The sequence below is a fragment of the Lissotriton helveticus genome, chromosome 7 (genome assembly GCF_964261635.1).
Source record: "Lissotriton helveticus chromosome 7, aLisHel1.1, whole genome shotgun sequence".
In the NCBI taxonomy this organism is placed as follows: domain Eukaryota; kingdom Metazoa; phylum Chordata; class Amphibia; order Caudata; family Salamandridae; genus Lissotriton; species Lissotriton helveticus.
In genome coordinates this window covers 753,932,318-753,954,908 of record NC_136068.1, presented here as the reverse complement: position 1 = coordinate 753,954,908, position 22,591 = coordinate 753,932,318, and the positions used below count along the sequence as shown (strand labels likewise).

The 22,591-nt window shown below is 42.7% G+C and overlaps 1 long non-coding RNA gene across 3 annotated transcripts in view; it reads right to left on the bottom strand.

Moving 5' to 3' along the window:
- LOC144767017 (uncharacterized) overlaps positions 1–22,591 on the bottom strand; it is a 118,129-nt gene that overhangs the window by 44,960 nt on the left and 50,578 nt on the right. For all 3 annotated transcript variants that reach the window (XR_013598025.1, XR_013598023.1, XR_013598024.1), the window contains 2 exons: positions 22,190–22,247; positions 17,313–17,370 (listed from right to left, as the gene is read on the bottom strand). This is a non-coding gene — a long non-coding RNA (uncharacterized LOC144767017). The remainder of the gene's footprint in view (positions 1–17,312; positions 17,371–22,189; positions 22,248–22,591) is intronic.

Here is a 22,591-nt window from a genome sequence, read left to right as displayed (position 1 = left end):
TTCACTCATAAAATATCAAGAATTATTGATGTGGTCCATTCTTGTTTACAAATGCAAAAAGAACAAATGATGGACAGAATTCTGACCAATGTCATACATTCACCCCAGTACAGAGATATGGGCCTAAATCCATAATTTTTTTGTTCCCCATGCCATTTCAGTTAAGACCCAGCCATATGCAAATCAGTCTTGAACCTGATCCCCATGGGAACAGTTCAGCCCGAACTGCCAGGCCAGGTCTTCCCTGGACTGAAAACAAGCATCCTAGGACCAGTTTCGGGGTTTCACACCTCATCAGCCAGGCTAGCTTGACCCCAGTGGCATGGAGACCACGGGCCCACGTCTAGTCATATCCATCCCACTCTGGGTGGCAAATGCAAAAAGAACAAATGATGGACAGAATGCTGAACAATGTCATACATTCACCCAGTACAGAGATCTGGGCCTAAATGCATTGTTTTTTTTGCTCACCATGCCATTCCAGTTTAGACCTAGCCATATGCAAATCAGTCTTGACCCTGTTCCCCATGGGAAAAGTCCGGCCCGAACTGCCAGACCAGTTCCTCCCTGGACTAGAAACAAGCATGGCTGGTTCTTATCTGGGGTGGCATTGTGAGCAAAAGAACGATAGATTTAAGCCAGATCTATTGACTGGGGGGAATGTTTGATGTGCTCTGCATTCTGTCCATCGTCTGTGTGTCTTTAGAATTCTTGTTTACATACATCTTCCTTTTGCTGATTCCAAGTGAATGAAGAGGGATTGTGGTGAACACATCACCTCCATAAACATAATATGTCTATCTTCAAAAATCAATGCCTCAAGACGATGCTCTCTGGGCACATTACAAATGATAATCTTATTGCTAAATCTGTAGTCATTGGCAAATAAATGAAATAATAACTCTCTGAGTTCTAGAATCTTTTACTATAATGTAAAAATATTGCAAGCTTGTACATACTATAGAAGAAGTATGAAATGTATCTATTGAACAACAAAAGCTGAGATACTCAATGATGACAGCTCCAGAAATATTGAATCTCGAAATAAGCTTCTGTTAGTATCTTTTCCAGAATGGAAAACACTGGTTCACAACATTTATCAAATAAGCATAACATTTCGTCATAGTTGACATTGCTTTGGAAAAGAGTCAACAGAAAACCACAACCTGTTCACCTGATTCCTGGTTTACCAAAGGACTGGCTGGAACTGGATACCCCCAATGCTCTCCTTGTAATCCGTAAACTCATCCATCCGCTGAGCCAAGTCTTCGTCCAAATAAATGGCTAAGCTTACCAATACTTCTCCATGGAGCATTCAGAGGGAATGCGAGAAGTCATAACGCTATGACACAGCTGCCAAGCATGTGTCAACTCCAGTCTTATACGAGAAAAATGTTCTAAGAAAACAGGATCACTGTGCTGAATGACTACCAGAATAAATTTGACACTAGTATACTGACTATGGGGAACATCCATCCAATACATTAACATTTGCATTTATTTTTAACCCAGTGGCTGCAAAGCAGACATCTTCAAAAAAGGCAAACAGATGAAAGTAATAATAACACATCTGTTTGCAGTTCTACTTTTCAAAAACATTACTTCCAAATGTGGGGATTTAAGAGTTTTTACCATTTTTTAGGTGTCCAGTAGTATATATGTACAGAGGCTTAGCTGTCTGGAAAGCATCAGTGTCGCTTTTTGGAATGCTCAAGACAGATCAGGGTCTGTGTTGGGAAGTTTGAGATCTTTTGAGTCTGTGGGATCCCAAAGAAGGGGTCATGGGTGCAACATTCAGAAAAGGAGTTCCATCCCTTAGACAAACTAAGCCTTCGAGACAACGGAGTAAGTGGAGCTTAGCTCCATCTTGTCACTAAGGTCAGCAAATTCATTGTCTTAGAAAAACAGGTGGCGCACACCATTTCTGAACATGGCTTTAAGGTAGCCATCTTTCCAACTTTTAATTGGACCTGATATTTGGGAGCCAGAGAGCATAAAGGCAGGCCCTGATGGAGGATTATGTTGTAAAGGTGGGATGATGTCCAGTTTACAAGTCTGTTCATTGGATTTTTAGGAGCTAGAACCAAGCGATCAAGGATGGTGATACCACTATATAATGCGAAATCTTGGGACATTTAAGCCTGACTTGCTTTGTCCTATAGAATCCTTCCACATCGGCAGCTTTTACATGTTAAAGTTATTGTTCAGAGAAATGCAGTCCTACTATTTTGCTACTCCACAAAATCTGGTTCAGAATAGATGAAAATATAGTTATTGAACGGCTTGCAGAGATTAGATGCTTGCAGTGGCAATTCAAATCAATTCAAATAAACTTTATTCAAAATCTTTTTTTTAAAGATCCATAAAAGTGCATTATAAAAAAGTTATATCATAGAATATTGAAAATAATTCCTTACATTATAATTCAAAAATGTCTACAATAAAAAGATAACTAAAATCCATCCCTAAAACTTCATATGATATCAAAAAGATAAAAAACTCATCATCCACATCCTGAATTTCATTCACCTTCGTAGACCAGTTTATACAAATGTACAAGTGATTTCCTTCTTTTTCATTGCCTGAAGAATATAGCCAGCGACTGCTCGACAGGCTATTTCATTTTCAAGATTACATATGAGTCATTGCATCCTTAGAAAAATAACGTTTCTCAGTTAAACAAATTGATCATGAGAATGTCCGTATAATGTTTTCTTAAAACCTGAAAAAGAGCATAAAGTGTATCATAGGCTAAGATACTTTCCTGTCTCATGGGCACCTAGGGATAGTTTTCTTCCATATTTCATCTTTTGGGAATGCCACAGGTTGGTGTAAGGTGCCCAACCGGTATCTGGTCAAATAAAATCTTTCTTGGACATTTGTTACTTTTACTAAGTATTCTGGTAGGTCTGATAGGGATAAGCCAAACACATATCTTAACACATTTGTTTTTGTTTGCTTCTCTACTATCTCTAACATGGCCTTGTTTCTCCAAGAATAACATTTTTAAATCTTTGTTGCCATATGCAAAATGCTTGCAGGGGTTGTAACTGACAGATCTTCATCGATATCTTTTAGTAACTTGTACATGTAAGCTAACCATGGGATTTTTCTGTGATGTTCCAGGGCTAAACAGTCCTCTGTTTTTTCCCTGGTGAACTTTGTTCCCTTCCTGCACCAGATATTATACCAGGAACATATTGGTCTTACATGTATTTCGTCTACAACATAGGATAGATTTGTTTCTCTATGTGAGATATAGACCTTGGTTAGGCTAACAAGCGACAAAAGAATGCATTTTCACAAGTTTGTAAAACGGGAACTTTGGCACTACCCCACACAGTTGCCCCTTATGTTGCAACTGGAAGACACTTGCTGCTATATAATTTGAGGATGTCTCGTATAGGTTCATCACCTAACTTACTGGAGAATCTAAAAATGGCCCCCACAACTCTAGTTAATTATAGTTTTGTTGATTTCTATGTGAGGGTCCCAGTTGCAGTTATGAGAAAAAATGACACCCAAATAAGTGAATCTTTGGCCTTCAGCCAATTTAAAGTCCCTCACACGGGGATGTATGACGTTACAACGCAGGCTATTACAACGCCTGCCTTTACAACGCGGTTTTTACATCGCAAACCTTTACAACGCATTGCGCTTAGAGGTGCTGGATAGTGGTAAGTATAATTTTCTATTCCAACTCCAGTCCCAGTGGACACTAGGGAAGGTGTTGGATAGAAAATTAAACTTATTCCCTATCCTAGAGCGCCCCCCAGCGCAATGCGTTGTAATGGTTTGCGTTGTAATGACCGCGTTGTAATGGTAGTGCGTTGTAATAGTTTCGTTGTAAAGGTTGTTCACCCTCACACTGTGGTACTTTTTCTTGACCCTCCCCATCCACAGACCATCACAAATGTTTTAGTCAGATTTCATTTTAAATACCATTGCTCTTTGTATGTGACAAAGGCATTGATTAGCTGTTGTAGACCATTTGCAGTTCTAGATATCAGAACTGCATCGTCCGCATAAAGAAGCAGAGGGGTTGGGCATTGGTGTTCAGCTCGTGTAAAGCTGTGTCTATCCCATTGATATACAATGAAAAGAGAAAGGGTGCAAGGACACAGCCTTGTCTGATGCCCCTAGAGACCTGAAAGCTTGCGGTGCTCTCGCCATCCATCCAATATCTTACTTGTGCAGTCAGGTATGAAGATATATTGCAACAGAAGCAACATTATGTCAACGGGAGCGCCCATTTCGGTCATAGTTTCCCATAATTTAGCATCATTTACACAGTCAAAGGCACAGCTTAGATCAGCAAAGCAGAGATGGGTATGTTCTTCCTTAGTTAGCGTGTATTTACCAATAAGGAGGTTCCGATTAATATACTATTCCACCGATTCTATATCCCACCTAAAGCCATATTGGGAGTCTGTTAGGGTATTGTTGTCCCAAGCCTAAGCCTTCAATCTCTATTGAATACTATTCTCCACATTATCTTAACAGATGAGTCCAGAAGAGATATAGGCACAGATCTATTCTACATGAGTTGATGAATTTATAGATGACCCCTACATCTGTTCATGTTGTAAGATATCAAGAATGTCTGCAGACTCCTACCTTAATCTCACCACTGTCCTTTGTTCATTTGTCATATACAAAATACTGCTTAAATAATGCTGGCAGAAGATAGTTCTGAATTAAATCATGCATAAAATGTACATCTGATATCCACACAATGATCAGTTATGAAAGCTGAAGAAGTAAAGTTTCAAATGTCTGATACCTTTATAGTCCATTCTGCATTTCCCAATTTATATATGAATTTCATTCATTAAAATCTCCATTTTAATACCTTGCACACATTTGGATAATTTTTAATATGCCTGCAGCAGTCCAAGTATATAAGGACATGTTTCTGCAAGTAATCCTCTCTGCAGTATACGCTTGACAGATAGAACAAGTTGCGGCTACTTATTTAAAAAAAGTCTTTCTGGGTTTCCTCAGTGAAGTGACGGCTACTGCAACAAAACACCTCTGTACCAATGACCGTATATAAAAGACAACTGACAGGAATCCAACCAAGTGCTCTCAGCTTTATCCATCATCATATCTTATCAGTCTAATCTCCATTTTGCCATGGCATTGAGAAGGTCCGTTAATGCCTTTCAAGACTTTTTATGCCTTAAAATGCAAATGCACTACCCACATGTGTTTCACTGTAATGAGTAGCCAGTGAAAATGGGCCTTTCTTTTTCACCTAATAAAAGTATTGGACTTGACCCTCACTGCAAGGTCACCCCCCAAACCTTTTGCCTTCACCTCTCCTGTTTTCGGAACTCACTTTTGCTGCTTTTTGGGATTCAGAGCACTTTGCCACTGCTAACAAATACTAAAGTGCTTGTGCTCTCTCCTTCAAACTAGTAAAATTGGCTTACACCCAACTGGTACATTAAATGTACTTGTACGTCCCTAGTAAAGTGGCATTACATGTACCCAGCGCCAGTAAATTAAATGTTACTAGTGGGACTGCACCACTTGTAATGACACCCAGGTGACGTAAGTAGTGTGTTTCAGCCATTGCAGCCTGTGGGCAGTTTTGAACTGTCATTTCAGCTAGGTAAAATAAACCTTTTGCCAGGCTTAAACATTTCTTTTTAATATAAATAAGTCACCCCTAGGATAGGCCCTAAACAGCTCAGAGGGCAAGGAGCAGTGTATTTAAAATGTTGGACATGTACTTTTAAGTATTACATGCCCTTGAATTGAAAACTCTTAAATTCGTTTTTCACTTCTTCAAAACCTACTTCTCCCATAGGATAATATTTGGTTACTTTATTACATTTAATAAGTGATAAGTTTTGTTTGGCAACAGGTAAAAATATCATTTTTGGTCTCATATGAAATGGAATTTAAAACTCTCTTTAATGGTAAAGTGAGATTTAAGTCAAAAGTCTGAAAATGGCACTTGCAGAAAGTTGGCATTTTTTTTTGTACTAACCATTTGGTGCCTGCAGCCTGTGTCCTGGGTTGCATGAATAGGTATAATTGGCAGTTGGTCTTTGTGTATTCCTCCCAAACCGTGACACAAAGAGGGACTAGGTTTTGGCACTTCAAAAGAGCTGCCTTAGCACACATACAAAGAACTTCACACTACCTTTTTGATACACCAGACATCTTGGGACCCTGAAAGGGAAGAAAGGAGATTACAGAACCAGATGTGGGGTAAAGTTTATACGTTTCTCACACTTTAAGAGCCAGATATAAAAATTGGACCCTTCAGTAAATTTCCGGACCTGTGGAAATTACAGAAGAAGGATTGTCAAGGAGACAGCGCATTTACGGCTGTGCAGGCTGCGAGCCGACCAAAGAGCCCACGGGAACAAACATTACCGGGACCCATGTGTATTTTTAATACAGTGCAAGTTTGGAACAGTGTGTATTTTTAATACAGGGCAAGTTTGGAACAGAAATACCCATATTTAATCACGGACAATACCTCAGCCCATCGGAGAAAACTCACAAATCTTCGGAGTTTGTCTTTTAATACAACGGACTCATTGAGACAGTGGGAAGCTGACTACCCCTGCCTTTCCATTATTTCATGATGGCACTGAGGGCTTGACGCCAGAGATGATTAACGAGCACATTGTGCTTATCCATTAGTGACTGTCATCAACCCAGGAGCTACTTAGGAGCTCCTTTAAGACTTAAGTCAAGTGTCCACATATTGGATTCCTTTGGAACGGTATTGACAAGGCTACACACAGTCTATCTTGTTTTGTTCTGAAGAAGACCCGTGTTTGATGCTTATATGTAGCACAGATACACAGGGATCGAAACGTCGATGCATAATTAGAAGCATTCCATTCCATTTTGACCAGTAAAATTGATCATGAATAACTCTAGGTCATGGTGAGAATAACTAAAAATTTTTACTCTTTGCCTGAATGTTAATGTTGTTTATGTATGTACCCAATGGATTTGATGTGATTTATGCATACTAAACAATTTATTTCACCTTGTCTCACTTTTTGCACTAGATAATATTGTGTGCATGACCGTTTTTTTATGATGATATAAGAATCTTTTTGCGTAAAATAAATTACAGAATAACACAAATTAGTTTGTGCTATTTACTTGGAGTATGTGTTTAGACAGATATGTATAACATTTACTGACATCCTAATGTTGAAAGGGATAAAAAACTTTGAAGTTATTTTGCTTTGAAAAGTGTGTTGTGGCAGAACTACTGTTCGTTTCATGTAATTGCACCCAGGTTCTGCACTGTACTGGGTACCCCCATTGATTAATACTGATATTATAACAAAAACATGGCGCAGACAGTTCCATTTCCAATATATAGTAGGAAGTCTAACTGAGTACAAGTACAGACGGTGATGTAGAGTGATGTAGGTTGTATAGTGGTCAGGGGTATGCAAGGAGAATCTCTTATCAGGGGGTCTGAGAAGGAAGGGGAGGTAAGCCTATACCCTAATATGTTGCCCATCTGGAACATATTTTCTTGTGTTTCTGGGGGCTGCCTCTGGCTTATAACACAGGGATCTCTGCACCCATACATCTGTCTAGGTCCTTTCTCCACCCCCCTAATGTCGGATGGGATGCCTTCTTCCATAACTGGGCAATGTTGTGCTTAGCAATAGTGAAGGCAAGGAAGAGTAGGCTCTGTTTGTACCGGTTCCCTCCTATCCCGTAAGTGCTATGAAGTAGGAATACCTTCGGGTCGAATGGGAGATTCCAGGATAATACCCTACCCAAACAGGTTGAGACCTTGTGCCAGAAGGGCTGTGGTGCTAAACAGCTCCAGACTGTAGGTATAAATGTTCCCTCTTCCCTTTCGCAGCGCAGACATAGGGGGGATTGGATGACCCCCATCTTGCAGAGACGGGATCGAGTATAGTATACGCGGTGGCTTTATTGTCATTTTGGTGTCAAATAATTTATTAGATTTTATTCTATTTTTCCAAATTCATGTGAGATTTTTCTTGTGTTGTGGTTTTACTTGATTACTGTTTGTATGTTGCATAAATACTTTACGCATTGCCTCTATGTCACTCCTGACTGCTTTTGGGCCAAGTTCCAAGAGGGTTAAGCACAGGTTAATTTAGTGACTTTTGTCGTTTACCCTGATAGGGACTGTGGTTTTTGCTTGAGAAGGGTTAACACCCCCTCAACCAATAACCCAAATTGTCACATTGGTGATCAGTGCTTTGATTCAGTACTTGTGTTTGTGCAGTGCCACTCAGTGTTTTTGTGTAACACAAAAGTCCCAGCATGAATTATTTGATACCAGATTCAACCTCCTTTTAAATTCTCCTTAATTGGTAATTTCTGCTTTTTCCAAATCAGATCCATTCTGCCTGACTGTCTGTGTCTGTGATTCTACATTGCAAGTATGAAATTTGAGCTCAACAATCTGGAGAGCCACACTGCAGCTGAGCTCAGAGGATCCTGCAAGGGGACTGGTCTCCCAGTAAATAGGAGCTCCAAGAAGCAGGAGCTCCAGAAGATCCTCAGCACCTCAGAGCAGACCACTATTAGCAAGCTACATCAGAGGAGGAGGAGGTTATGGAGGAACAGGAGGAGGACCTGGGCACAGGTTCAAAGCTGCAGCACTCAGAGGAAGAGGCACCTCACCCCCGGAGTGCAGTTCCTTGTCAGGGCTAGGAGCAGTGTATCTTCCAACACTCTGTTCCCAGAGGAGGAAGACAGAAGAGCTGGGTTCAGGCTACAGCTGGTCACACTAAAATTAGAGACAGCCAAGGAGGAGGCTGTTCCCAAAAGGGGGGCAGTGGAGGCTACCTGGGCCCTTGAGGAAAATGAACTGGCACTAGAGAAGGAGAAAGCTGAGACTGAGAGAGCCTTGGGGTGACCCTGAAGGAGGTGAACAATAAAGTAAAGTGAGCAACAGAGTTCAGCTGCAAAGGTGGCAGCAATCCAGTGTCCAATGGAGAGGTGAGAGAAAGGATACCCTACGACCTGGTGCTGGATGATATGGATAAATGTTTTTTGTCTATGTTGTAGCCCTTAGAATGCGTCAGGGCCCAGAGGAGATTTGGGGAGTAAGCATGTTAGATGTGTCATCCTTAGGGTGATCTCCCCCACCCCCCAATTATTTGCCTATTGCCTCCCACATTTTGCTGTACTTTTTGTTGGCTTTAGGACTCTAGGCACTTTACCACTGCTAACCAATGCTAAAGTGCACATGCTTCCCCCCTAAACCTGGTTATATATATGTATACACAACTTGCATATTTATCTTACTTGTAAGTCCCTTGTAAGGTGGTGTACCATATAGCCAGGGCCTGAAATCTAAATGCTTCTAGTGGGTCTGAAGCACTTATTGTGTCTCAGGTCTGCCATTGCAGGGCCTGTGTGTGCAGTTTACTGCCACTACGAAATGGCATTCAAAACCACTTGCCAAGCCTCAAACTCCTCTTTTAGTACACATCAGTCACCCCTAAGGCAGGCCCTAAGTGATCCTAAGGGCAGGGTGATGTGTAACTAAAAGGCAAGACATGTACTTTTATGCTTTACATATTCTGGCAGTGACAAAGAGCTCAATTCACTTGTCACTGCTGTGAGGACTACTCCTCTCCTAGAATAGCTTTGGTAATTCCCTTATACATCCTTAAGTGGTAATTCCTGATCAGAGAGGAGTAGCTTTATTATGTTTGGTATGATTGAAATAGTGATGATACATCCTCTTTGGTAAAGTTCTATTTAACACTACTATTTTAGAAACACCACTTTTAGAAAGTGAACATTTCTCAGCTCTTAACTTTGCTCTATGTGCCTGCAACCTGCCTCCAATATACTTCTGGCCTGGGGACAGCTACATGTTGCACATACTCTCTAGACAGCACAACACAAGAAGGGCTAGGTGTGACAGGGGATACATCTGTATTCATCTACGTACTGACAGCTTTCCTGGGCTGGGAGCGTTAGAGGTGGTTTGCACTTACATCTGAATAGGTTGATTTAACCTCTATTGGTAGACTGGAGCCAGGGCTGCACCGAAAAGGATCTTTGGGCACTTTTGAAATCACCCCTACATCAAAGGCACTTTTGAGTATAAGTATGAGGGCTCTGCCCTATGCAAGTAGTACACTACTGGACTGGAAAGAAACTGGAGTAAAGGCTGCTGCACTGGAAGGACTGCCACTTTGCTGTGCCTGACTGTTTCCAGAAACTGTTGCCCTGATTTGCTGAGCTGCACTGCTGCATGCTGACCTCTGCCCTGCAAAAAGGAACTAAAGACTACACCCAGAGTGACTCCAAGGGATTGCTAGCTTGTCTCTTGTCTTCCCCCGAGGTTTAAGGGATATCAAAGCCCTCATATTTGCATGAACTGCCTACTCCTTGCAGAATTACACTGCACCTGATTACAGTAGACCCAGTGTATTGTGCTTTCCCTTGCAAGGCTTTGTGGTTGTCTGACTCTACTGCAGGGGCCGATTAAGGGTGGTGAGCCCTGACTGACTGGAGATCCGATTTGACAGGTTTGTTGGTGATGTGCTTTTTAAGGATTCGTGCGGGCTGCCAAAGCCGCACTGTTGAGGCACGATCCTGCCTGTGTGTCAAAAGGACTTGTCAGGTACTGATATGCCCTTTCAGGGGATCAGACAGACCTTACTCCATGCTGCAGCCCCAGCAGATGAGCCTGCCTATAGTGTTGGTGAATACTCCACTCACCATGAGTTTACCAGCACCGGCGGTGCAAGCCCTGAGTCTGAGGTCTGCCGGCACTAGCAAGAAGAAGGTGGACCCTCACTTTGCCGCAGATTGCCCCCACCCCACAAGTACACTCACCACTCACACTTACTGGAGGACCCAAGTGGTCCCAGTGTTTTGTGCCCCAGCGCTACCCGCAACGGCTGCATTGGCCTCGCACCACCCATGAATCTCCCAGCGGCACCCTAAACCTCATCAAAGAAGTACACTGGCTTTTCTGTGAAGAAAGACCTGGACAGTCCTGAGTATTTCACTGTGCCCCTCACAGCTGGGTATAATCTTATTTTACTATTATCTAAAACTTGACCAGCGCAGTCCCGGTATTGCTGTGTTGCACTCCACACAGCGAAGTGCACCTACCTTGTTTTGAGTACTTGGACCGGACCCGAGCAGTCCCGACCTGCATTGCTATACTGCGCTCCTCCCATTTACTGGACACATCCTTTTCAGTACTCACAACAAAGCTCACAATTGTATCACATAACTCAAAAGAAATTACTGTAAAGGCTTTAAAACAAGTCTAGCTGATTGTTATAAAAGTAGTGTTTGAATGTCTGTAAAACTGAATAACTCTTAACCTCCTGACTGGATTTTTATCATGTTGTGTTACTGTGTGTGCGTATGTTGCACAAATACTTTACACATTGCCTTTTAGGATCACCCTGCCTGCTATGTGCCAAGCTACCAGAGGGTGAGCACAGGTTACTTTAGGTGTGTAACTAACTTACGCTGACTAGAGTGGTGGCTTCTGCCTGAGGTGCATGCCCTAGCCAACCAGAAGATACCAAGTCTAGAGAATTCTTAAACTTCAAAGCTGACATCAGGTATAAATATTGCCCCTCCCAATCAACTCTTCAGTACACTCCTGGACCTGTGGATATTACAGAAAAAAGGACCTCCCTGCTAAAAGAGGACTGCCCTGCTGCTGGGCCTGCTGTCTGAGGAGGAAAACTGGACTTGCTCCCTTCAGCCCAGGAAAAGTGAATCCATGGGTCAACTGGCTGACATCCTGTTCTGAGCTGCAACAGGGCCTGGCTTAACCCTACTGAGCTCTGCCAGAGTGAGTCCCTGTTTTCCAAGAGGCACCACCTCAGGTCTTGGGCCCCTGGGTGGCATTAGAGTTTATTCCTCTGATGAAAAGGTAGAAATCTGACCTGAGGTTTTTTCCTCTTCATGACCACAAATGGGCTTGTTAGTTTCAATATCTTGCCCCCCGAAATGACTGCCAATGCAAAGCTCCAGTGGACCCAATACTTCACACTACATCAACCGCCAGAGATGACTGGCAACCACGACCTGCAATTCGCACTACAGCAACAAGAGCTCCCGGTGCCTACCTAGGCAAAGCTCCAGCAACAACCATCGGCGATGCCTGACAGGATATTCGCACAACAGAGACGACCAACTGCTACACCCGGCCTGCTAAACTAAAACAATGACCTTCCACAGCGCTCTCCGCGCGCCTCATGGATTCCTCCACCATGAACTGGACTCTTCTCTAACGGGCATTCAGACGGTAACTTTTTCAGCTGGACTAACCTGGTACATGTATCCATCTCACACTCCATTGCGAATGGCCTCAATTTGTGGCTTCCTCTGGACTAGCATGACCAGATAACTGCAAGTAGCGCTTGGTTATTTTGAGCTCTATACTGACCTAAATCTTTGAAATTGCTTATCTCCAGTTCTAATGATGGAGTGTTTGTCTTTTTGGTGTTAAATAATTTATACAATGTTATTATATTTCCCTAAATTAGTTTGGGATTTTTCTTGTGCTGCGTTTCTACTTTATTACTCGTTTTGTGCTGCAAAAATACTTTACGCAAGTCAATCCTGACTACTTTTGAGTCAAGCAAACAGATGGTTAAGTCTAGGTTAATTAAGTGACTGTCGTACTTCACTCTGACAAGGATTGTGGTTGTTGCTTGAGAAGAGTTAAAACTAGAGTGGGCGGAACTCACGAAGTTTCACCCCGTGGAATTCCATGGAGGTACAAAAAAACTTGGCGAGATTCCGTGGAGTCACACCAACGGGCGGTTAATCATTATGCCGTGCTTCTCGCACAGAAGGCACCGCTTCTGAGTTGGTTTTGCTGGCTCTCGAGTAGATCTTATACTTGAGCAGCAGATTTCTCACTATGAATGGCTGCATACATTATAAAAATCTCACCGAGTGCCCTCTGAGCAACTCGAAAATCGTCAAACAGCCATTACATCGCATGCATTACAACGCATGTGATTACAACGTGGTTGTTACAACAACCACATTGTTACATCACAGTACATTACAACGTAAGTCATTACAACGACTAGCTATAGAGAGTGCACTAACCCAAGGAATAGTATAATTACTATTCCAACACCTCCCTACTGTTGCGCGCACTGGAGTTGGAATAGTAAATTATACTATTCCTAAGTCCAACGCTCCCCCTACAGCAAGTCCATTTAACGACCTGCGTTGTGATGTACTGCGATGTAACAACACGGTAGTTGTAATGACAGAGTTGTAATTGCATGCGTTGTAAACGCATGTGATGTAAGGTACTATATTCCTGAAAATCATGCTAGTAGATGCTAATTTTGGCTCGCACACACGAACTTACCAATGGCCGGTCATGCATGAGAAAATGTGCGCCATGCAGCAGTCAGCAGAATTTGGCTGAAACTGAGGGGCCCAAAACTACGCAAACTCAGCCCCTGGAGCGGGATTTATCGCCCACCATCCACTAGGTAACACTGCCTTCAAACAATAACCCCGTTTGTCACACAAAGGTTTTTAATGACTGCTGTACAACTAAAAACAGATTATTAGGTAGTGGAATGGGCTAAGAATTAAAAATAGAAGAATCTAGGTAATGTAAGCATTTTTAATACCTTAACATTTCCTTCAAATATTAATGTCAGGGGTTATCATCTCCTGCAATTGTATGTGTACTTTTCTAAATGTCATGTTATTTCCCAACATTATTTGTGTCACTGTGGGAGAGAGCCCGATACTGCCCGCCTCATACATGGAATAGATTCACCGCCAACAGCTCGGAGAATGTCCTGAACCTGGAGAGGGGACAAAAGAGTTAAACCCATCTCAACCTCTCCCATGCAGGAAGAAGGAGGGGCTCAGTCAAGAGAGCACTAATCAGCGAGCCCGCGAGGAGGTGAAGAAGACCTCACCCTAAAACAGAGCGCATCGGAGCTAGAGATCGAGAGGCGGGAGCAATGGAGGATGCCAAAGAAGGTCCTCGTGAGACGCCAATGAACGAAGTAGCTGAACAGAAAGGAGTTCCTGAGACCGAAGAGGAGCCAATCAATGAGTGGAGCAAGGACTGGTGGGTCCCCCCCCAGGAGGAGCGCAGCAGCAGCCGCAACTCCAGAGAGCTGCGGCTGCATACAGGAGGGGAACGTCACTAAGAAATATCTTAAGCCCCAGCTACCCTACACCACTAGAAGAAGTTAACTGGTTGTCAGAATACACAAAGGGTTTCCATGGCTATGGCCAGTGTATGGCCTGCAAATGGGCCATCACTAAAAAAACTAAATTTCATGGCCCAAATGGCAGAAGCTACGATATCAGGACCAACATAAATTGCTTAACAAAGTTTGTTGTGTATGCCATTGAATGTAAATGTAAAAAGAAATACATTGGCAGCACTATCAGAACATTGAGAGAGAGGATTGGGGAACACATACGGGCAGTCAAACAGGGTGATATGCGATATCCATTGGTTGCACACATGCCTATTTGCCCTTCACAAACAACAAACAGACATTTTGAATTCTACGTAATTTACCATATTCCTAGACACCCACGAGGAGGTAATAGGGAACTAACATTACGAAGGAAGAAGGCGTTTTGGATATTGAAGCTCAGAAGTACTGAATGTGGGCTTAACATTAACCAAGAATTACACTATTTCTTAGGCAGCTGAGACATAAATGAATATGGCATAGGCTCTCGGTATGTCTAACTGAAACATAGTTCAGTATTCTGTGTATAAATGTGCACTACACATGGATAACGTGCTGGGAAAATGTCCAAACAGAGGAAATAGTTATGAATAATGTAACACTGTGTGTAACTAGGCGACCTTTCTCTTATCTTTTCTTTTGCTTGCAATAACGTGTACTACATGTGAAGATGATTTTCATGTTTTAAATAAGTCTAAAAGATTAATTGCATGCATTTGGATAATGTTAAGATTGTTCTAACCTTAACGGATGGAGAGAATGAGAAATAGTCAGTATGGTCTCATAGTGATACCCTATCTGGACACCAACATCACTGCATGGTAAAGATATATCACGATGTGCACGGAATAGTTAGAATGTAATACTATATAAGATAGATAGTACACAAATTTTGGAGTTTTTATGTTGGTACCCCTAAAAATTTGGGGTCCTCATATTACTGATAGCTTTAAAAAGTATGCGTACAACGTGGTTTATCTACCTACACATAAATTCATAAACTATGACGGTCTCAACACCATTACTCTTGCCATCCTCATGTTGTCATTTGAATTTAAGATATCATTAACAATTTGCAGGTCTTGAAAACATACACTTATATTTAACCTTGTTAATAATAACGAAGGAGTTTGCAATTGCTCACTCAAAGATGGCGGCCATCCGAGCCCGATTGTTTTTGACAGTCCTTTGTCAGTTGTAATAGATACAGAGCGCGTCATCACATTCACGAGTACGTAGTAATACGGGACGGAGATCTGTATAGAGGCATACTGTCGCGTGTCTTTACTCACCGAATACGGTATAGAGTCAGCGTGGGGTGATGCGGTTTACAGATTGAAGAGATTAAACTTGGAGGTAAGAACAGGAAACGGACCTAGGAGGTCGGGTTGTGGTTAACATTATATAGAGTAACTAACCAGGAGACGGGGTAGTTAAAGGGACGGCATTAAAGGACAGTTCTAATATTGTGGTAGCTATGGTATTAACATTAGATTCATCTCGAGATTGAGGAAACTTTGAATGGAGTACTTTATAAATATGCCGATCACTTTTGGAGATATAATGACGGTTAACCTTATCATGATATGCAGGCCAAGTACACCTTATGTTTTCATACTGTTAATATGAATTTGACTAGACAAGATTTACTTAGGGATGGGGTAATGGAATATCTAAAGGGCTTGCCCTTACGCATAGAAATTAGAGTATTCACAATTATGTAACAGAGCTCTCCTACAGCAAAGGATTTGGGATAACATGTGGAATGTAGAATAGATAGCCACACGGATAACTAGAACTTTACCTAACACGCAGAATTAGAGGTGGACAGGAGACTGTACTTCAGTGTTAACTACCGTGGACGCATCACATACTACAGAACCCCAATGTGGGTCGGAAGTATCACCACATCACAAGTAGGTTGTTTTTTGATTAAGGATTAAGGATGGTTCTAAGAATACAGATTGTACATAGTGAGTGAGAGCAAAATGACTAAAGTGCTTAGGACACTTGTTTTGTCTTTATTTTTTATTACAGAAGTAACAGACTTGAAGCATATAGGTATTTATTCTGGATCTATGGTTTGTGGTGCGATGCGTGTGGTTTACTCGCCATCTTCACATTTGCCACTACTTATTGATAGCATGATAGTTCCGAGTTATCACAAAATATATGGCACTTATCGTGCACGAATCACTACAGAGCACTGACGTCTGAGTTATGAGGATAAAAACATGTCACATATCAATGGACCTATGGGCAGTAAGGTTGCACCTGTTTCTCAGATGAGATACAAACCTTTTTAAGCTTCTCTCTCCATCACATTCGGGTTATAGCCGTCCTCTTTACGAGAGGGACTTCTTTGAACAAAATTAGAGATTGACGAAAAGCTACACTACATGCTCAATTGGTACGGCCTAACCTTGTGTTGGTAATAGCGGTTTAAGATCAATAACGTGCAAATATGTTGTAATGGAATAAGGTCATTATAAGTACATAGGCATTTTATGTTTATATTTATACAGCCTTGAAGAAGTCACGGGATTACACCCCCAAAAGCGACGAAACACGTGTTGGCTGTGGCTGTTTCAACTGATACACAAGAACACAGGAATAAACGAAGAAAAAAGAACCAGACGGATTTGTGGATTTGTCTCAAGAAATGTTATTACATATTATCTCATGTGTTGTATACAATAGGGAAACCATTTTCTTACTTATCATGTGCTAGGGACCTAAGGATACCAGGTTTACTTAAGCAAGAGTTTTGTTTTTCCTCTTTTCATTCTTTTTCTTCTCCTTCTTCTCTCTTTCCCTTGTTCTCTCATATTTTATGTTATATGACCTTGTCTGGCACAGTGTGGGGGGAGTTGCCTACCGCTATTTGTGCTTCCTACTGTTCTATTTATGCTGCCTACTATTTTCACAGTGTGAGTGAGAGGGAGAAAACTACCCCCTGACAACATCAACCATCTCCTTTAACACTACCCACCAATCACTCCTCCTTCCAGAGTGTGCGAAACTCACTCATGACACCTTCTTGGGTGTGGTGAAGGGCGCTATTATAGATCTACATAAATCAACTGTGGTACTCACCGTCCTTCTGTCCTTTTCCCCCCAAGCATCCTGGGGTTCCCCATCTGGAAGAAAGAACCTGTGAATGAGACAAATGAAGAAAGAGTGAGCAAGCTGAAGAATGTAGGCACCCAGCGAGAGAGAGAGAGAGAGAAGGAATTATAATACAGATCTTGTATTATCTCTGATCAGTGAATAAAAGGCAAAATTGCAGAACAAATAAAGCCTCCTAGTTTCTATTTCCGCCCACCCCTCCAACATGTGGTGTCAGAAGTGGGATCTCAAGAAATGGAGGCAGTTATGCATAAAATGCTAGAAGGTCAAGAATAACTAGGTACAATAATGGTGACGTTCCTAGCGGTAGCTGAGGAGGACCAAGAAAAAATCCACAAAATCTTCACTGAACAGAGTCACACCCAAGAGTTAGTGATAGAGAAGCTAGTGGAGACTCTTAGTCAACAGAGGGATCATACCACCCTTCCATTGGTGGCTATGCAAAGGTATGTCAGCGGAGAAGATCCGTATTTCTTTTTCTACAACGTTGAGAGAATGGGGAGGGCAGATGCATGGCCTGTGGATAATTGGGGACGATATCTCGGCCCTCTTCTCTCGGGGGATGACCCCATATGAAGAGGTCAGAAAGAGCAACCTAGAAAGAATGGGAGTGCACGTAGAGACTTATAAAATCCGTCTATGACAAATTCAAGAGAGATCCCAAGAAACCCTGCAAGCCAGTATTATAGAGTAGGATATATGGCGGATTGTTGGCTAAAATCCTCAAGCTCTACCAAGCAGGAGATCATGGAAAAATCTATCTAGAATAGTTTCTATCTTCCCTCCACCCCTCCCCCATTTAAAAATGGGTCCGGCAACATACCCAACTCACTTTGGAAAGAGCTGTGGAAATTGACAATGTTTTTAGTCCGGCACAAGAAGCATAAAAGGGCCGGGAGGAGACACCATGGAAACAACTGGGAGGAGAGGCTGTGTCTAAGCACCAGAGAAGTCTCTTCATGAAGAAATCGGAAACTGTAACCCTATCACCAGGACTAATACCAGTGCCAACAAGACCTCAGCCTACTCCAGGACCTCAGTACTTTTACTGTGGTATGTATGGACACGTTGTCAGGGTATGCCCACAGAAGGAGGAACCTATGGAAGTGGGGCTAACAAGATCCTTCTATTGTGCCTCAGAGAGCCCCCAACACCCCCCCCCCCCCTTATCACTGGCTGGCATCGATCAATGGGGAACTCCCAGAGGCACTGATAGACACAGGGTGCCTCCAGAGTGTCATGCAGCCACAAGCTGTCCCAGGAGGAGTAAGGGCCACCAGGTTGTTGTGAACATCCAACATGTGCATGGATACCAGAAACAATATCCCACTACTGTAGTATGTGTAAAACATGAACAGTCGGTTGATCCGGTGCACCTCAAAATAGGGCTAATCCTTAAATTACCCAAAACCTTAGTTTTGGGTAATAATTATTCCTACGTGGATAAACTGATAAGAGAACAGTGGCTTGAGTGAGATGAATGGAGGAAGATGGCCTCGTTTTCTCACAGTCAGATCATGAATGGCCCCAAGGAAAGCCCAAGAAAAGTAAAGGACAGAGAAGAAGAGAAAATAAAACTGAGCCCAGATCGCTCTCGCTCAAACAGAGAAGTCGTATATGTGGGAGCACAATTGAGGCTTCTGTATTGGCCAAAGGGAAGACCCCATCCTTCGAGAAGCATGGAAAGGGGCAACTCCCAATGAGGATTCCCAAGAAGTAGGTCCCCAGTTCATTGTAAAGAATAGATTATTATACCGAAAAGGGGGAAAAGACCTCACCCTACAATTATTTGTACCCCAACCGTACAGAGAAAAGATCTTGTTCCTTACCCATTGCCATCTACCTGGGGGCATTTTTTGGTGGGGATATGACAGAAAAGGCAATCCTAGAATTGTTTTACTGGCTCAGGATATACCATCAGGCACACAGGTATTGTAGAGAATGCCCCATATGCCAAAAAAACAGTCAAAGCCTTTCGATGAAAGTTCCATTAGACCCCTACCAGTAATAGAGGAACGGTTCTCCAAAGTGAGAATGGACATAATCTGACCCCTTCTTCCCTCACGAGGTTAACACTGTTATGTCCTGTTCATGGTGGGCTATGTCACTCGTTTCCCAGAGGCAATCGTGTTAAGACACCCTAACACCAATCAGATAGCAAAATCTATGATCAATGTTTTCTCCTGAGTAGGGTTCCCGGAGGAGATCATAACTGATCAAGGAACCCCTTTCGTCTCCAACTTTATGAAACAGGTTTGCCAACAGTTAAACATAAAACAGGTACACATTGCCGTTTACCACACACACACACGAATGGGGTGGTGGAAAGGTATAACACTATTCTGAAAATAACTGGGAGGTCGGAAAAACATGACCCCATATATCAACAAAGCATAGATCCTGATTTACCTGGACACTGTCAACAAGAACTAAAGGAATGTTTACTTCCCTTACAAGGTGTGTTTTTCTTAACCCCTGCAAAAACACCTTTAATTAACCATGCCATTCATAGGACTCCAAGCAAGATAATATGACTACGGTCTTATCACATCCCGGAGTCTAGGTGGAAGGCCATTGAAAATTAGATACAGCAAATGTTAGAAATGGGGATACTTGAGCCCTCCAACAGTGAATGGTGTTCACCTAATGTCATAGTGCCCAAACCTGATGGCTGTATACGGTTTTGTATTGACTTTACAGAGGTTGACAAAATATCCCAGTTTGATGCATATCCGTTACCTAGTGTGGATGAAATGATCGAAAGACTGGATAAAGCCCAGTATATTAACACCTTAGACCTGTGTAAAGGATATTGGCAGATGCCTTTGCAAAACAGGATAAGGAAGAAAAAGCATTGTATACCCTAGGAGGGATATACAAATTCTGCATGCTGCCTTTTGAGTGGCCCGGAGTATCTGCCACCTTCCGGGGACTTATGAATCTGATCTTCAAACCGTATGCTTCCTTTTCTGCAGCTTATTTAGACAGCATAGTTATATACAGTAATTCTAGGGAACAACACCTGACTCATCTCAAGAAGGTGATACAGGCATTAAAGGAAGGAGAGCTAACCATCAACCCGGGCAAAAGACGTCTGGCTGCCTGATCAGTAAAATACCTAGGGTATCTCTTAGGTGCAGGATGTATTAATCTACAAGAGGAGAAAGTGTTAGCCATCTCCAACTTACCCTTCCCCTGCAGAAAAAGGAATACCCTCTTTTTCCCAGATAGCCTCCCCCTTAACGGATCTCCTGAAGAAAGAGAGAACAGAAAAAGAGCTCAAACAGCCCTCAACAGGGGCCTTACAAACCTTCCACCAGTTAAAGTAATCCCTGACGACTAAGTCTGTACTTCTCTGTCCTGATTACATCAAACCCTTCATATTACAAATCGGCATCTCCGAATACAAATTAGGGGCTGTCCTATCCCCAAAAAATTCGAATATCAAGAAAAACCGATAAGTTACATCAGTCGGAGGCTGTTTCCACGAGAGAAAAAAATATGCTGCAATAAAGAGGGAAGCCTCGGCCATTAAGTGGGCCTTTGACTCCCTCAGATACTACCTTGACGGCAGGGAATTCACCCTACACATTGATCATGCTCCACCAGAATGGCTCTCCCGGAACAAGGGACATAATGACAGGATATTGTGTTAGTTTCTGGCCTTACAGCCTTTTCGGTTCACCACCCAGCATAGAAAAGGGAAAGACCAGAAAAACGCTGATGATCTGACTAGATACCCATTAGAGCCATTTGTTGCAAGCAAGCAAGTTAGGGGAGGGGGATGTGGGAGAGAGCTTAATATTTCCTGCCTCATACCTGGAATAGGTTCACTGCCGACGGCCCGGAGAAAGGCCGAACCTGGAGAGGGGACAAAAGAGTTAAACCCTTTCCAACTTCTCCCATGCAGGAAAAAGGAGGGGCTCAGTCGAGAGAGCAACATTCATCCGAGCCCGTGAGGAGAAAAGAAGACCTCGCCCTGGAACAGTGCGCGTCGGTGCTAGAGGTTGAGAGCCGGGACCAGGGAGCACCAGAGGATGCCGAAGAAGAAGGTCCTCGTGGTACGCCAAAAAATGAAGGAGCTGAACAGGAAGGAGATCCCAAAAATGAAGAGAAGCCGATCGAGGAGTGGGGCGAGGACTGTGAGTTCCCCTGAGGAGGAACGCAACAGCCACTGCAACTCTGGAATTTGCGGCATGGGCGGTGAATGACCGGGGACATTCCTCACAATAAAAACTGGGAAAACAGGGAGCAGTTGGCGGGGAGCCTGGCAGACCTACGCGCTGAGCACAGCTGTACATGCATGAGCAAAAACAGGATGAAGTACTCGCCTGTGTACAAACAGGCACATTATTGAAGCATGAGCACAAACGGGCACATTATTGAAACAAGAGCACATCCGGTAACAGAAAACTAATACTTGACATAGGGCGCCTCTCCTGCTGGGCTTGGTCAGAACTCAGAGGAAGAGGGCAGAGTCCTAGGGAGCCTGGCAGGTTTACTTAAGCAAGACTTTTGTTTTTTCTCTTTTCTTTCTTTTTTTTCTTCTTCTTCTTGCTTTCCATTGTTCTTTCATATTTGATGTTATATGACCTTATCTGGCACTGTGTGGGGGAGTTGCCTACCGCTATTTGTGCTGCCTCCTATTCTATTTATGCTGCCTACTGTTTTCACTGTGAAAGTGAGAGGGAGAAAACCACCCCCAGACAAGACCAAACCATTCCCTTCAACACTACCCACCAATCACTCCTCCTTCCAGCGTGTTTGAAACTCACTTGTGACACCTTCTTGGGTGTGTTGAAGGGCACTATCATAGATCTACATTAATCAGCTGAGGTACTCACCGTCCTTCTATCCTCTTCTTTCCGAGCATACTGGGGTTCCCCACCGGGTAGAAAGAACCTGTAAACGAGACGAAAGAAGAAAGAGTGAACAAGCTGAAGAATTCCGGGAAGCCCAGAGAGAGATGACATTTTAATACCGGTCCTGTATTATCTCTGATCAGTGAATAAAAGGCAAACTTGTAGAACACATAAATCCTCCTAGTTTCTATATCCGCCCATGCCTCCTACGGCCACATTTCTAATGATTTGATTCACAAATATCGTGGGATTACCCATTTTTAAACCTATTTTTTAAAGTATTGATTAACAACTGTGTGAGAGGTATATCTTCAATTGTATTACAGCTGATACATCTACAGATATTTTCCCAAACCTGCTAGTTCATCAAAGATGGAACCACTT